A 14,958-nucleotide genomic window follows, 5' to 3' on the forward strand; every position below is an offset into this window, starting at 1 on the left:
TGCACTAATGTAATTACAGGCTTTACCGCCCAGTAACCAGTCCGGTTGCCTAGCAACCAGTCCCGTTGCCTAGCAACAGCGGGTGGCAAACTAAAGCTGTTCACCTCGCTAATCTCTATCTGTGATTTCCTGGACTGGAATGACAATATAGTAAAAACTAAAAGTTGTCATTGTCGCACAGCACAAGCGATGTAGTAACAATGAGGAAAAATATTAAGCTTTCAAATAATGTAAAATCATTTTTATTTTAAACTTAAATCCTTTGCAAACTTGGCATGGATGGCTAATATCGCCTCTTTGGTGTCTTAGATATAACACCTAGTGAGTAAAGCGTGACAGAGAGCGTGATTTTAGCAGAAATTCGTACCTTAGCTGTCCCGTCTGCAGCCGCGGCTTGTGTTGGTGTCGCGGAGGACGTCCGGTCTGGGCTTTTCAAAATAAAAGCCAAAAGAGTTTTCTGCAAAGACTGTGCGTAATACAGTTTTTCACAATTGTTTACTGTAACCCTTGTACTGTCTTCGGGTCAAAATGACCTAATTCCCCTGTCCTTCCTTCTCCCTTCCTCTTTTCTCCCTTCCTTCTTTTCTCCCCTTGTACATTCTTTCCTTGTTTTCTCCTTTCCTTCATTCATTCTTTTTTTCCTTCCTTCTTTCTTTCCTCCCTTCTTTCCTTCCTTCCTTCTTTTCTCCCTTCCTTCCTTCTTTTTTTCCTTCCTTCCTTCTTTTTTTCCCTTCCTTCCTTCTTTCCTCCCTTCTTTCCTTCCTTTCTTCTTTTCTCCCTTCCTTCTTTCCTCCCTTCCTTCTTTCCTCCCTTCTTTCCTTCTTTTCTTCCTTCCTTCTTTCCTCCCTTCCTTCCTTCTTTTTCCCTTCTTTCCTCCATTCTTTCCTTCCTTCCTTCTTTCCTCCCTTCCTTCTTTTTTCCCTTCCTTCCTTCTTTCCTTCCTTCTTCCCTTCCTTCTTCCTTGACCCAAAGACAGCACAAGGGTTAAACACATTTATTGGAACATCAGACACAATGTGCACAACCTGAAACTCATGTTTCTGAACCAATCCTGGCTGAACCATTCCTGCTGAACTCCAAGCACATTTACTGCTCTAGACTCAAATTCCCATTCCATACCACACATTTCTCACAACACTACACACAATTGCCAATATCCTGCACACTCTTCCTGAATTCCCTCTCTTGCTGTTCACACAGAACACACAGTCAATCACATTTCTAAACTCCAAAGGCTGTTGTGAGATATGCAATCAGCAATTTGCCATAAAGGGTGACAGGTGAGCTCCTGGTTTGTTTGGAGAACAATGGATGGTCAATATTGAGAGAGGTAGCAGCTGCTGTGATGTCCAGTGGACTGCACATTTTGAGTCCAAATACTGTAAAATATTAGTTGTTGTTACAGTAAAGAATTGTGTGTTGTTTTCTATTTGAATACTATATGGGGATATATTCCATCCAACAGCTGAAGGCGTAACACTGAACATACAAATGCATGATTCTACTGAGCCATTCATATAGTGTTTTCCATTCATACTATAGTGTCTTCCATTCTGCACATCAGTGTTCAGTGGGTGCTTAGAAATGTCTACTCAAATGATGTGTGTGTTTGGCATTTGAGAAGGAAATACCACTTAGTGAAGAGTTAACACTGTTTTGAGGGTAGAGTGTGCTTTTGCAAGAGAAGTGTAGGATTTTGCATTTTGTGTGTGAGTTTTTTAATTTGTGTTTAGAGTTTTGAGAAAGTGATGTAGTCTATCAGGAAATATGTTTACAGTAAACAATTGTGAAAAACTGTACTAGGTAAATATTACATACATAACTACAAATGAAATAACAGCATTGTATTGTACATTTGAAAAATTAATGTAAACTGTACTTTGCGTCTCTTAAAATGAAAAAAATGATATTCTCAAAAGCTTATATGAAACGATGTCTTTGTTCGTTACATTTTGTTACAGTTTTTCACAATTGTTTAAACACATTTATTGGAACATCAGACACAATGTGCACAACCTGAAACTCATGTTTCAGGTGTCTGAACCAATCCTGCTGAACTCCAAGCACATTTACTGCTCTAGACTCAAATTCCCATTCCATACCACACATTTCTCACAACACTACACACAATTCCCAATATCCTGCACACTCTTCCTGAATTCCCTCTCTTGCTGTTCACACAGAACACACAGTCAATCACATTTCTAAACTCCAAAGGCTGTTGTGCAATATGCAATCAGCAATTTGCCATTGAATTCATATTCATTGATGAAGCGGGGTTCAACCTTGTAAGAAGAAGGCGCAGAGGGAGGAATATCATCGGCCAGCGTGCCGTCACAGAGGTCCTGGCCAACGTGGAGGGAACATAACAATGTGTGCTGCCATCAATTACCACGGCGTCCTCCATCACCATGCCACCCTTGGCCCCTACAACCCTGCACTTCTTCTAGCATTCCTGGACCAGCTCTACAATATCATTGTCCAGCCAGACCAGATGGAGGACACAGAGGTGGTCAGGTTCGTTGTTATCTGGGACAATGTCAGTTTCCACCGGGCTGCTCTGGTCCGTGAGTGGTTCAGGGTCCATCCAGAAGTTGATGTCCTATATCTTCCTCCATACTCCCTTCCTCAACCCAATTGAGGAGTTTTTCTCTGCCTGGAGATGGAAGGTATACGAGAGAAATCCTCAGACACGGATCCCACTGCTGCAGGCCATGGAGGACGCATGTGGCGATGTCACTGCTGAGGCCTGTCAAGGCTTCATGCGGCATTGTAGGAGATTGTTCCCCCGCTGATTGGCCAGGGAGAACATCACCTGCGACGTGGACGAGGTCCTGTGGCCAGCCAGGGATGAAAGGCAGGATGCAGCCTAATACTTTTGTTCTGTTTCTATTTTCTGTCAAGTTTTCATCCACAGCTTGCTGTGATGTCCAGTGGACTGCACATTTTGAGTCCAAATACTGTACTGTAAAATATTATTTGTTGTTACAGTAAATAATTGTGTGTTGTTTACTATTTGAGTAGCCTATACATAAGAATACTATATGGTGATACATTACATCCAACAGCTGAAGGTGTAACACTGAGGCATTCATATAGTGTTTTCCATTCATACTATAGTGTCTTCCATTCTGCACATCAGTGTTCAGTGGGTGCTTAGAAATGTCTACTCAAATGATGTATGTGTTTGGCATTTGAGAAGGAAATACCATTTAGTGAAGAGTTAACACTGTTTTGAGGGTAGAGTGTGCTTTTGCAAGAGAAGTGTAGGATTTTGCATTTTGTGTGTGAGTTTTGTAATTTTTGTTTAGAGTTTTGAGAAAGTGAGGTAGTCTATCAGGAAATGTGTTTAAACAATTGTGAAAAACTGTAATATCAGAAGCATTTGGGATGTTCTGCACGGCCTATTATGTGCTGAATATGCGTGATTGTGCCCGTGTGTTTGATGCAAGATGTTGAATATGGAGAATCACAGCAGCATCATCTGTTGGGGGAGAATCATCAGAATCATCATCATGTGATGGTTTAGGGTGTGCAATTGGGACAGAAATCATAAAAGTGGGCTCGTCCGGGATTTGAACCCGGGACCTCTCGCACCCTAAGCGAGAATCATACCCCTAGACCAACGAGCCACAGCAACCCTAGACATCACACATCCCTCTGTTTCCACATAACCTGTGGTGGATTAGGTGATGTGGCAGCTCTGGGGCTGATATCGCTCAGGGCAGGGCGCCCTCTGGTGGCTCAGATCTGAACTGCAGGGGATTCTCTCACACCTCATTATCACAAACTTTCCTGCCCAAATTTCTGCATATGCTTTTAATCTTTTCATGATATTGTCCAGTGTAGATTTGAATGAAGAATATTAAAATCCATAGCGTCTTATTACGGAGGAACGTTGCTGTGGAACGTTTCAATTATGTTTGGACATTTCCTTTCCCCATCTTGGCTCTTGATTCCAAAACTAAATATTTCATGGATTATAACATCTTTATAATTATTATTTTGTTTTGCTTTGTTTGACTCTCCCTAGAATAAAAAATATGGATAAATACTAATAAATGAAATAAAGTCCCACTGTCCTTGGTCTAAGGTGCATGAACTCCATAGCTGCTTCTCTTCATAGCACTTTATTGCCATAACTTGTTGCACTACTGTTGTCTGTTTTATATGTATTGTTTTTATTGTTTTTACCTGCTTTTAACTGCACCGTGGATGAGAGGGAAACAACATTTCTTTCCTTTGTATGTCTGACATATATTTGGTGTGACAAATAAAGAAACCTTGAACCTTGAACCTTGAACCTTGAACCTTGAAGACGAGAAGAAAAACCAGGACAAATCTTGAATTCATACATCAACAAACAAAACTAAAGTATAAAGACAACTCTGCTGTTTGGTTTTCAATTCATTCATCTTTAAATCATTTCTCTTTTTAATTTTTAAAATACAGTATTGTAATTTGTAACAGTAGATATTGATTCTTGCCAGTAAAATACAGATATATTAAAAATATATAGTTATACCATACTGCTATTTAAGACATCATTATGGGATTTTTCATTTATCAGTTCTCCAACATATTTTTTGGAGAAACAAACCCTCCAAACCCAACGCAGATCATCACGTCTATTTGTCTTCAGCCCTGTCTCCTTTACGCTCTGTTTGCCGTCATGGCCCAGTGCAGTTCCTCACTACCTGAGCTGGGTAGAGGAGCCAAATATTGTACTGTTACTTCAGAATAATATGACTCAAGTAGAAGTAAAAAAGTAGTCATCCAAATAATTACTTGAGTAAAAGTAAAAAAGTACTTGGTGAAAAAACTAAACAAGTACTGAGTAACTGTTGAGTAACATCTGATTTATTTTTTTAACACAACCATTCAAACAGACAAAAGTACAAAATAATCATCTTCAGGCAAATTAGATCAATAAAATAATAATTAATAAATTAAAATTAATATAAAATACCTTAAATTAAAATAAGCTTAAAGTAAATTCAAGTACTTTAATAAATAATAAATAATTAAGCACAAGTAGCACAAAATTTCCAGCCTTTGTACTTTTCTTTTTTAACCAGGCAGAACTAGAACAAACATGAACTCATAGAAACTCTGTGTGTGTTTGAGTCTGTGTAAATGTGACAAAACATGCAAAAACTAACATTTTTCCCAAAGAATCACCCAGTGATGTCATGAGATTGACGCGTACGTGGATAAAAGGGATAAAAGAAAAGTAACAGCTCAACGTAGCCTAATGTAGCGGAGGAAGAGGAACAGTTTCTTCTTCACAAATCTACTCAAGTAAAAGTAAAAAGTACAGTGATTCAAAACTACTCCTAAAAGTACAACATTTCCCAAAACTTACTCAAGTAAATGTAACGGAGTAACTGTAACTCGTTACTAACACCTCTGCACACAACCGCCCAGAATCTGACCCAGGTCCTCCATAAAACTTTACACTTTTACTTTTTCTTCTTTGGTTGCATCTTCTGCAGAGAATACAGACCGTCCACACGGCGTTGGAACCAAGAATGACAATGATGGTCTATGAAATATAAAAGAAAATCCACTTTTAGTTCTGCATTTACTATGTTAGTTTCATTGGACTGAGTTGCAACACTGATCTTTTGTGGATCTATAGACATTCTAAACATTTCCAAAGTTGTTCCTGTGAGTTTATGGGACCCCAGGATTTTAAAACAGGGCTCGTCCGGGATTTGAACCCGGGACCTCTCGCACCCTAAGCGAGAATCATACCCCTAGACCAACGAGCCTGGTTCAACACATAAATACAGTTCCTCTAGAGAGAACCAGGACTAAAAGGTTCTGGTGATGTGGCAGCCTCATCTCTGACACCATGTGACTCTCCAGCGCCCTCTGGTGGCGGGAAATTAAACCACACTGTTAGAGACGAAACATAGATCTCAGTGAAAGTACAGAAATCACTGTTTGCAGTGATTGATAAAGGGTAGTAGAATAGAATAGAATAGAATAGAATAGAATAGTATAGAATAGAAAGCCTTTATTGTGCTTATAATGATATAATGAGATTAAGCAGCAGCTCCATAAAAGTGCACCCATGTAAACACTATGTAAAAAAAAAAAAAAAGAAAAAAAAGAAACAGGAAATGTAAATATATATACACTATGAAAATGAATGAATGAAAGAATATTGCACATATTGAGTGGAGACTACCATAATATTTGTCAGTTTCATTCGTTTTTTTTTTTCTTCTAATGGTTGGTGTTTAATCAGACTCAAAAGCAAGATGTTTCTTTAGTGATATTTTGAATAATATCTCTGTTTTGAACATATTGATCTCATGACACTGAGATGTATCGATTGAGAGGACATTTAGCCTATTTTCATCCATGTGTTTAACCCTGGTGGTGTGTTCAGGTGAAGGGAGGAAGGGAAGAAGGGAGGAAAGAGAGCATATAAATTGATGGTAACCTGAGCTAAATATTACAGTTATATTATCACTATTTACTGCAACGTTTTTGTTTAACTTGCTGAAATTTTGTGGTCATAAATAAATGAATAACCAAATAACTGCCTGACTTGTTTGTGTTGGATCTAAAACTATCTTGCTAGTATTTACATTAATGCATTTCTATTAACATAGGGAATCTTAATTCAAACACTGTACTCAGATTAAAGAAAAGCAAGTCTTGTTTATTCAACACCAGCTCAACTGAGGATTTGTCTAATATAAAATGAAAACAAAAGAACTTGAACAAATGTGGAAAAATAGAAGCTAAAGATCCAGGCACTGGAGACGAGGTGGATAAAAAGATAAAAAAGCCTTTATTAGAAGAGGGCTGCCAACATGTTTGGGCCTATCTGGCCTTCATCAGGGCAACAGCGATACAGAGAAAGGAACCCGTATAAATAACCACAGGTGTGGTAATGAGCACAGGTGAAAACCATCACTCATCAAGGCCAAAACACAGAACCATATAGCAACATTTGAAGGTGGTGTGGGGAGTTAACCTCATCACAACCAATAATCATTGGAATAAAACATCCATATAGTACACAAAAAAAGCACAGCACATATGAGCAAAAAATGTCTACAACCTGTGTTGATGTTAGTGACCGGTGTGTCTGAGGGTGGAGATTGGAATTCAGGGTACATGTCGAGTCGGCCTGAATGGCGGCGGTAGCAACCCATGGATCCATTATATTATCAGCAGCAACCCGACTCGAGGGGCAATAAAGGGGCTCGTCCGGGATTTGAACCCGGGACCTCTCGCACCCTAAGCGAGAATCATACCCCTAGACCAACGAGCCTGAGTGTTGTGTCCCAACAGCACCCCCTGCAGGCGGAAATTAGTGTTCCAGCGGAGCCTCCAGCAACAGGTCCACCAATCAGCAGTTATCCATGCTCAGACACAGAAAATGAGAAAATACTTTTCAGTGCTTTTTTTTGTCTAAGAAAATAAAGTTTATAATCACAGCCTAGGTGCTCCCGTCTGTTCAGTCTGCTGATATCAAGCAAGAGACATGCATCGCTTCTTTAAGCCCATAGACAAAAGCAAGCCTCGTGCTGCGTCTGCCTCTGCAGTGAGCGCAGTCCCTAGCACGTCTGTTAGCACTGTTGCTAACGCGGAGGCTGCTGCTGTTCATGCCCCCCCCCACAAACAGTGGCTCAACACCGGCCGGTGCAGCCACAGACTCTGCTGTCTCGCTCGAGTCGGGCTCGGCTCTAGTGAGCACAGACTTGAATGAAGAGGCACCATTCCAACCCATATTAAATTCATACCCCAAACGTGCATTTGGTGCGACATCACATGCATTTAGTCATGCCTGGTACCGCACATGACCATGGCTTGAGTACTCTGTCGAAAAAGACGCATGTTTCTGTTTCCCCTGTCTAAAAAATATAGCAGTGTTGGTAATGAACGGGATGTTGTTTTTACCATGCAGGGTTACACTAACTGGAAAGCGGCACTTGAAAGTGGAAGGGGACTGCAGAAACATATTCAGGCTGCAGCGACCTGGTCAGAACACAAGTCCAGAGAGGCATCTGGAGCGACAGTTGACAGTATGCTGGTTGGTAAAACAGCACTTGAAAAGAACCGGTACTATATTAAAAGCATTGGAGATGTTATCAAGTTTCTCTGTGTTAACGAGCTGGGGCTCCGTGGAACAAAAGAAAACCTACGTGACCACAGCAATGCTGATGCTGGTGATCATGATGACATTGCTTCTGGTCATTTTTGAAGTTATTTGAGTACACCTTAGTGAAGGATGAAAAGCTAGCTGCTATTGCTAAGATCATGAATAAAAATGCTACATACACATCTAAAGGTATTCAAAATGAAATAATTGCAACATTTGCCAGCATGGTTCTTGCAGAGATACAGAAAAAATATTCAAAAGCTGACTCTGCAGGCTTCTGTATAAAAAGTGATGGGACAAGGGACAGGACAAATGTAGAAAACCTGTCTATAATTCTAAGATTTGTAAGTAAATCCATACCAGAGGAGCACCTGATTGGATTATTTAGCTTGCACCAACTTGATGCTGAGTACACCTGCACTGAGATATTAAAACACATTTCTGAGGCTGGCTACAGTGCTGACAATATAGTTAGCCAGTGTTATGATGGTGCTTCGGTGATGAGTGGAGTACAAGGTGGTGTCCAAGCACTACTTCAAAAGAATCTGGACAGATATGTGCCATACATTCACTGTTACAACCACCAGTTGCATTTAGTGGTTGTGCATGCCATGCAGGGTGAGCCACATGCCAAAAAGTTTTTTGATCTCTGCAATTCCCTGTATAACTTCTTCCGTCACCACTATGTGTCAGAAAGGTATGATGCTCCTTGTCTCAGACGACTTATTAAAATTCGCTGGACCAGCCATTATGATGTGACAAGGTGCATTGTTGAGAACGAGGAACGTCTTTGTACTATCCTGTCAGAGATTTCGGAGGATGATGAGGCCTCAGTTGATTTGTGCACTGAAGCATCAGGCCTTTTAATTCAAATTAAGAGGCTACATTTCTTTGAGATTGGCACATTTCTAGTGCGGGTGCTTAGTTTCTTAATACCAGCAAATGGAATTCTACAGTCTCATGCTGTGGATATGTGTTCTGCAGGTTTGGTTGTTACTCAAACACTGGAGTCCTTGAAAGACATCCGTAAAGAGGATTGCTGGACTGAGCTTTCACAGTTATCTGCAGAGGATCAGGGTGTGTCACATCAACCTAAAAGAAGGAGAATATTGAGCAAACGCCTTGGTGAAAGTGTTGTGTTGTCAACTGTGGGTCATGCAGATACTGATTACCCCACCATCACCCTCTCTCAGTCTCTCAAAAGATCCTTGCTCAGCATTCTCGACAGGGCCATTTCAGAAATGGAAAACATATTCTCAAAGAAGAATTTAGACCTAATGACAGCCATATCAAGCCATGTACCCTCTTCTGAGGGATTTCTAGACTCTACCTTGTTGGAACCTTTGCATGCACTTACTGGAACTGGAACAGACTATGCGACTCTGAAAAGCGAACTCATTGTTGCAAAGCCAATGTTGTCCAAGTTATGTTGTCCAAATGAACCAGACCTGGCCACTATGTCTAAACACATGAAGACATACGAGAAAGCATTTCCTTTGTTGCACAAGTTGTATGTGACAGCCTTTGTAATTGGTGTGTCTTCAGCTTCATGTGAGAGTTCCTTCTCCACACTTGCACGTGTCCTAACCCCCTACCGTCGCACCATGTTGCACGAAAGAAAAAAGAACTTGGTCATCTTGGCACATGAGAAATCTATAACAAATACATTAGACATGGATGAATTTGTTACCATTTTTGCCAGGATAAACAGAACACTCAGGTTATAGAGATAGACAGAGAGATTAAAAAACAAAAAAGATTTAAAAAAAAATACACACAAGCCAGTGTCCTATTAGTGCCGGTCCCAAGCCCGGGTAAATGCAGAGGGTAGTATCAGGAAGGGCAATTGGTTTAGCATACTTTCGGTCAAAGAAGGAGAAGATAGATGAACTGATATGATGATGGGGTTCAGTGTCAGCTAATCTAGATATACTAATGCATTATTATCCTTGTTTATGTAGTATAGTTATAGTTTAGTGTCCCAAATGCTGTCTGACAGCCCCATATCCATTAACTAGAAAACTGTAGTTGTTAGTTAGTAGATATAGTTAGATAGCCGCACCTGAATTGACAGGGTGTGCCAGCGCGGGAGAGCCGAGCCAAAGGTAACGGGGCTTCAGTTACCCGGATGGTGTACAGATCACACGGGACTTAAATGGCACTGGATGAATGATCGGGCTAGGTGTAGGTTGAATGAAAACTGAACCTAGTTGTATCCCATACAGGAATGTGTGACTTTCTTTTGGTTAATTTGGTGGTAAAAGGATAACCCCTCGGCCTTAATCAAAACCCAAAATGGCAGATTCAAACCCCATGGTTGTAAAAATAAAAACTGACTGGTCTAAATGTTGTCTTTGTCAGAAAGACAGAAAAGACACAGTCCTAATATCACCTCGAACTAGTTACAATGTTGAACATGATGGCTATGCTATGATGGCTACCAACATACCGTTGTTTCATGAAATGAAGCAAATGCCATTGATCCTGGACCCAGAAAGGCTGGATGAAGGTGATGGTATTAATGCTACTTTAAGAAAAAATCAGGCTAAATACCATCACAGCTGCCGCGTGATGTTTAACAACACCAAATTGGATCGGGCGAGGAAACGCCAGTCTGCTGGTTCCAGCAATGAGCCTGAGGATGTTTATCCAAAGCAGAGACGAAAAAGCTGTGATGTTCAAGCATGCATTTTATGTGAGGAAATAGAACCTGCATCTGATATCAGGAGGGTTGAAACGATACAGGTGCACCAGAGGTTGCACGAGTGTGCAAAGACACTTAACGATGGTAAGCTCCTGGCCAAATTGGGTGGTGTAGGAGATGCCATTGCCCTTGAGTTTAAGTACCACTATCGCTGCCTAACTTCTCTCTACAACAGGGAAAGGTCCCACTTCAGAAAAAATCAGAAAGGTGCAAGTGCTACTGATCATGAGCAGGACATTTACCCACTAGTTCTGTCAGAACTTGTCACTTACATTGTTGAAACAAGCAATCATTCCGAAGGTCCAAACACCTTTCGCCTTGCAGATATGAGACATCTATACCAACAATGTCTGGAACAACTTGGCATTGACTCACCAGCTGTCAAATCCACAAGATTAAAGGAAAGATTGCTAGCAGAAATTCCAGAACTTCAGACTCATAAAAAGGGAAGAGATGTGTTTCTTGCTTTCAATAAAGATGTGAGTACAGCACTTACACAGTCTTCTGAATATTCAGAAGCAGTACTTATTTCCAAAGCAGCAAGGATTTTAAGGAAAAACATACTAGATCATCCTTGTAGTTTTGATGGCACATTTCCAGAGGGTGCTATTTAAAATGCCACGCCTAACCTTCTTCTTCAGTTCATCAGCATGGTTGAACATGGAGGAGATATCAAATCACAGCTGAGATTTGGAGCTTCAAAGTCAGACCAGGCCATTGCCCAACTCCTACAGTACAACTGCTACTCACAATATAAAGAAGCTACAACACACAGGCATTCAAAAGCTAGAGAAACCCCATTTCCCATCTACATGGGACTATCTGTCTTTGCAAAAACAAGAAAGAGAAGTCTTGTAGAAATGATGCATGAGCATGGTCTCAGCATCTCGTATGACAGGGTGCTGGAGATTTCAGCCCAGTTGGGGGGTGCTGCAGTCAGTAGGTATGTAGAAGACGGTGTGGTCTGTCCACCAATTTTGCGTAAGGGGTTGTTTACCACTGCAGTGATGGACAACATTGATCACAACCCATCCGCAACAACTGCCACAACATCCTTCCATGGGACCAGCATCTCCGTCTTCCAGCATCCCACTCAGGAAAATGGGGGACAGGAGAGACAGAAAATCCGATTTGGACGTGATAAAGTCAGGTCAGTTCCAGAACTGCCTGACACATTTACAAATATTCTTCCTGCCTCCTTTAAAACAAAGAATCCCCTACCACCAAAATGCCAAACAGGTACAGGTGGCATTGGGCCCCAAATCGCACTTGAGTACCAGTGGCTAGAGAAGGTCATGGTGACAGAAGAAATAGATGGTGCCGTGAACCTGACATGGTCGGCACACCATGCATCAATGGAGAGAATTCCAGAGTTTCAAAAAAGACATAAGAAAAAAAGGATAAATAAGCAGGCAGGCAGGCAGACAGACAGGGACAAAAAAACATAATAATATCCAAATTAAAAATAAATGCAGCCTCAACAGGGCACAAGCCAGTGTCCTATTTGTATAAATAAACTAAAAGACAAAAAATACATAGGAAAGAAAGGATAAATATAAACAAACATAAATAGACAGACAAGACAGACAAGACAAAAAACATAAAAAAAGTAAAAAAAGAAAAAAAAAGAAAAGAAAAAGTAAAAAAAAAAAAAAAGATGAATGCAGCCTCAACAGGGCAGGCGTCCTATTTGTGCCGGTCCCAAGCCCGGGTAAATGCAGAGGGTAGTGTCAGGTAGGGCATCCGACATATAAAACCAATAAGAAATATAAAATATGGATATAAGATGAAATGATGACAGCATAGAGCATCTTTTTCTATGCATTTTGGGGACTTGGGGACCTAGTCAGCCAGGCTAAATCCGGCCCTGCTCCCGAGTCTGTAAAAGTACCTATATGCTATATGCTGTATTACAAGAACCGTAATAGATACAGACATGTACTTGGTACCAAAATTTCCGCAATGCCCACATTTATAATCACATTCAATATATTTATGGGGCTTAAAATCGATGGATCTCGAGTTATAAAGGAAAAACCACATTTATGGGCGGACATCTTTGATTTTAGGGGCCGTCCCCTAAAATTTAGCGTGGCACGCGGTACTTTTGAATAGAGTGGGGTTTGACGAGTATGTGTACCAATTTTCATGCGTGTATCCGCAACTGAACGATCCGGGTCATAATCTGCTCCACTAACTCTCAAATCTGTACTGAATGAGATGGAACATGGAACATTTCTAGGAACTTTCTTTTTGCCAAATGTATAAATGTGAGAAAACAGGGCTCGTCCGGGATTTGAACCCGGGACCTCTCGCACCCTAAGCGAGAATCATACCCCTAGACCAACGAGCCACAGCAACCCTAGACATCACACATCCCTCTGTTTCCACATAACCTGTGGTGGATTAGGTGATGTGGCAGCTCTGGGGCTGATATCGCTCAGGGCAGGGCGCCCTCTGGTGGCTCAGATCTGAACTGCAGGGGATTCTCTCACACCTCATTATCACAAACTTTCCTGCCCAAATTTCTGCATATGCTTTTAATCTTTTCATGATATTGTCCAGTGTAGATTTGAATGAAGAATATTAAAATCCATAGCGTCTTATTACGGAGGAACGTTGCTGTGGAACGTTTCAATTATGTTTGGACATTTCCTTTCCCCATCTTGGCTCTTGATTCCAAAACTAAATATTTCATGGATTATAACATCTTTATAATTATTATTTTGTTTTGCTTTGTTTGACTCTCCCTAGAATAAAAAATATGGATAAATACTAATAAATGAAATAAAGTCCCACTGTCCTTGGTCTAAGGTGCATGAACTCCATAGCTGCTTCTCTTCATAGCACTTTATTGCCATAACTTGTTGCACTACTGTTGTCTGTTTTATATGTATTGTTTTTATTGTTTTTACCTGCTTTTAACTGCACCGTGGATGAGAGGGAAACAACATTTCTTTCCTTTGTATGTCTGACATATATTTGGTGTGACAAATAAAGAAACCTTGAACCTTGAACCTTGAACCTTGAACCTTGAAGACGAGAAGAAAAACCAGGACAAATCTTGAATTCATACATCAACAAACAAAACTAAAGTATAAAGACAACTCTGCTGTTTGGTTTTCAATTCATTCATCTTTAAATCATTTCTCTTTTTAATTTTTAAAATACAGTATTGTAATTTGTAACAGTAGATATTGATTCTTGCCAGTAAAATACAGATATATTAAAAATATATAGTTATACCATACTGCTATTTAAGACATCATTATGGGATTTTTCATTTATCAGTTCTCCAACATATTTTTTGGAGAAACAAACCCTCCAAACCCAACGCAGATCATCACGTCTATTTGTCTTCAGCCCTGTCTCCTTTACGCTCTGTTTGCCGTCACGGCCCAGTGCAGTTCCTCACTACCTGAGCTGGGTAGAGGAGCCAAATATTGTACTGTTACTTCAGAATAATATGACTCAAGTAGAAGTAAAAAAGTAGTCATCCAAATAATTACTTGAGTAAAAGTAAAAAAGTACTTGGTGAAAAAACTAAACAAGTACTGAGTAACTGTTGAGTAACATCTGATTTATTTTTTTAACACAACCATTCAAACAGACAAAAGTACAAAATAATCATCTTCAGGCAAATTAGATCAATAAAATAATAATTAATAAATTAAAATTAATATAAAATACCTTAAATTAAAATAAGCTTAAAGTAAATTCAAGTACTTTAATAAATAATAAATAATTAAGCACAAGTAGCACAAAATTTCCAGCCTTTGTACTTTTCTTTTTTAACCAGGCAGAACTAGAACAAACATGAACTCATAGAAACTCTGTGTGTGTTTGAGTCTGTGTAAATGTGACAAAACATGCAAAAACTAACATTTTTCCCAAAGAATCACCCAGTGATGTCATGAGATTGACGCGTACGTGGATAAAAGGGATAAAAGAAAAGTAACAGCTCAACGTAGCCTAATGTAGCGGAGGAAGAGGAACAGTTTCTTCTTCACAAATCTACTCAAGTAAAAGTAAAAAGTACAGTGATTCAAAACTACTCCTAAAAGTACAACATTTCCCAAAACTTACTCAAGTAAATGTAACGGAGTAACTGTAACTCGTTACTAACACC

At 40.0% G+C, this 14,958-nt stretch overlaps 1 protein-coding gene and 4 non-coding genes across 5 annotated transcripts in view; all 5 read right to left on the reverse strand.

Annotated features, from left to right (window-relative positions):
* bbs2 (Bardet-Biedl syndrome 2) overlaps positions 1–417 on the reverse strand; it is a 40,183-nt gene extending 39,766 nt beyond the window's left edge. The window contains exon 1 of the mRNA XM_061722728.1: positions 368–417. The gene's annotated coding sequence lies outside the window, so the exon portion shown is untranslated. The remainder of the gene's footprint in view (positions 1–367) is intronic.
* A 3,143-nt stretch (positions 418–3,560) lies between these two features.
* Positions 3,561–3,632, reverse strand: trnap-agg (transfer RNA proline (anticodon AGG)). Its single transcript has one exon. It is a non-coding gene; the product is annotated as a tRNA-Pro (tRNA).
* Positions 3,633–5,702: 2,070 nt separating this feature from the next.
* On the reverse strand, positions 5,703–5,774 carry trnap-agg (transfer RNA proline (anticodon AGG)). Its single transcript has one exon. It is a non-coding gene; the product is annotated as a tRNA-Pro (tRNA).
* A 1,448-nt stretch (positions 5,775–7,222) lies between these two features.
* Positions 7,223–7,294, reverse strand: trnap-agg (transfer RNA proline (anticodon AGG)). The gene has a single exon. It is a non-coding gene; the product is annotated as a tRNA-Pro (tRNA).
* Positions 7,295–13,110: 5,816 nt separating this feature from the next.
* On the reverse strand, positions 13,111–13,182 carry trnap-agg (transfer RNA proline (anticodon AGG)). The gene has a single exon. It is a non-coding gene; the product is annotated as a tRNA-Pro (tRNA).
* Positions 13,183–14,958: the final 1,776 nt, after the last annotated feature.

The sequence above is a fragment of the Cololabis saira genome, chromosome 5 (genome assembly GCF_033807715.1).
Source record: "Cololabis saira isolate AMF1-May2022 chromosome 5, fColSai1.1, whole genome shotgun sequence".
NCBI classification, from domain to species: Eukaryota; Metazoa; Chordata; class Actinopteri; order Beloniformes; family Belonidae; genus Cololabis; species Cololabis saira.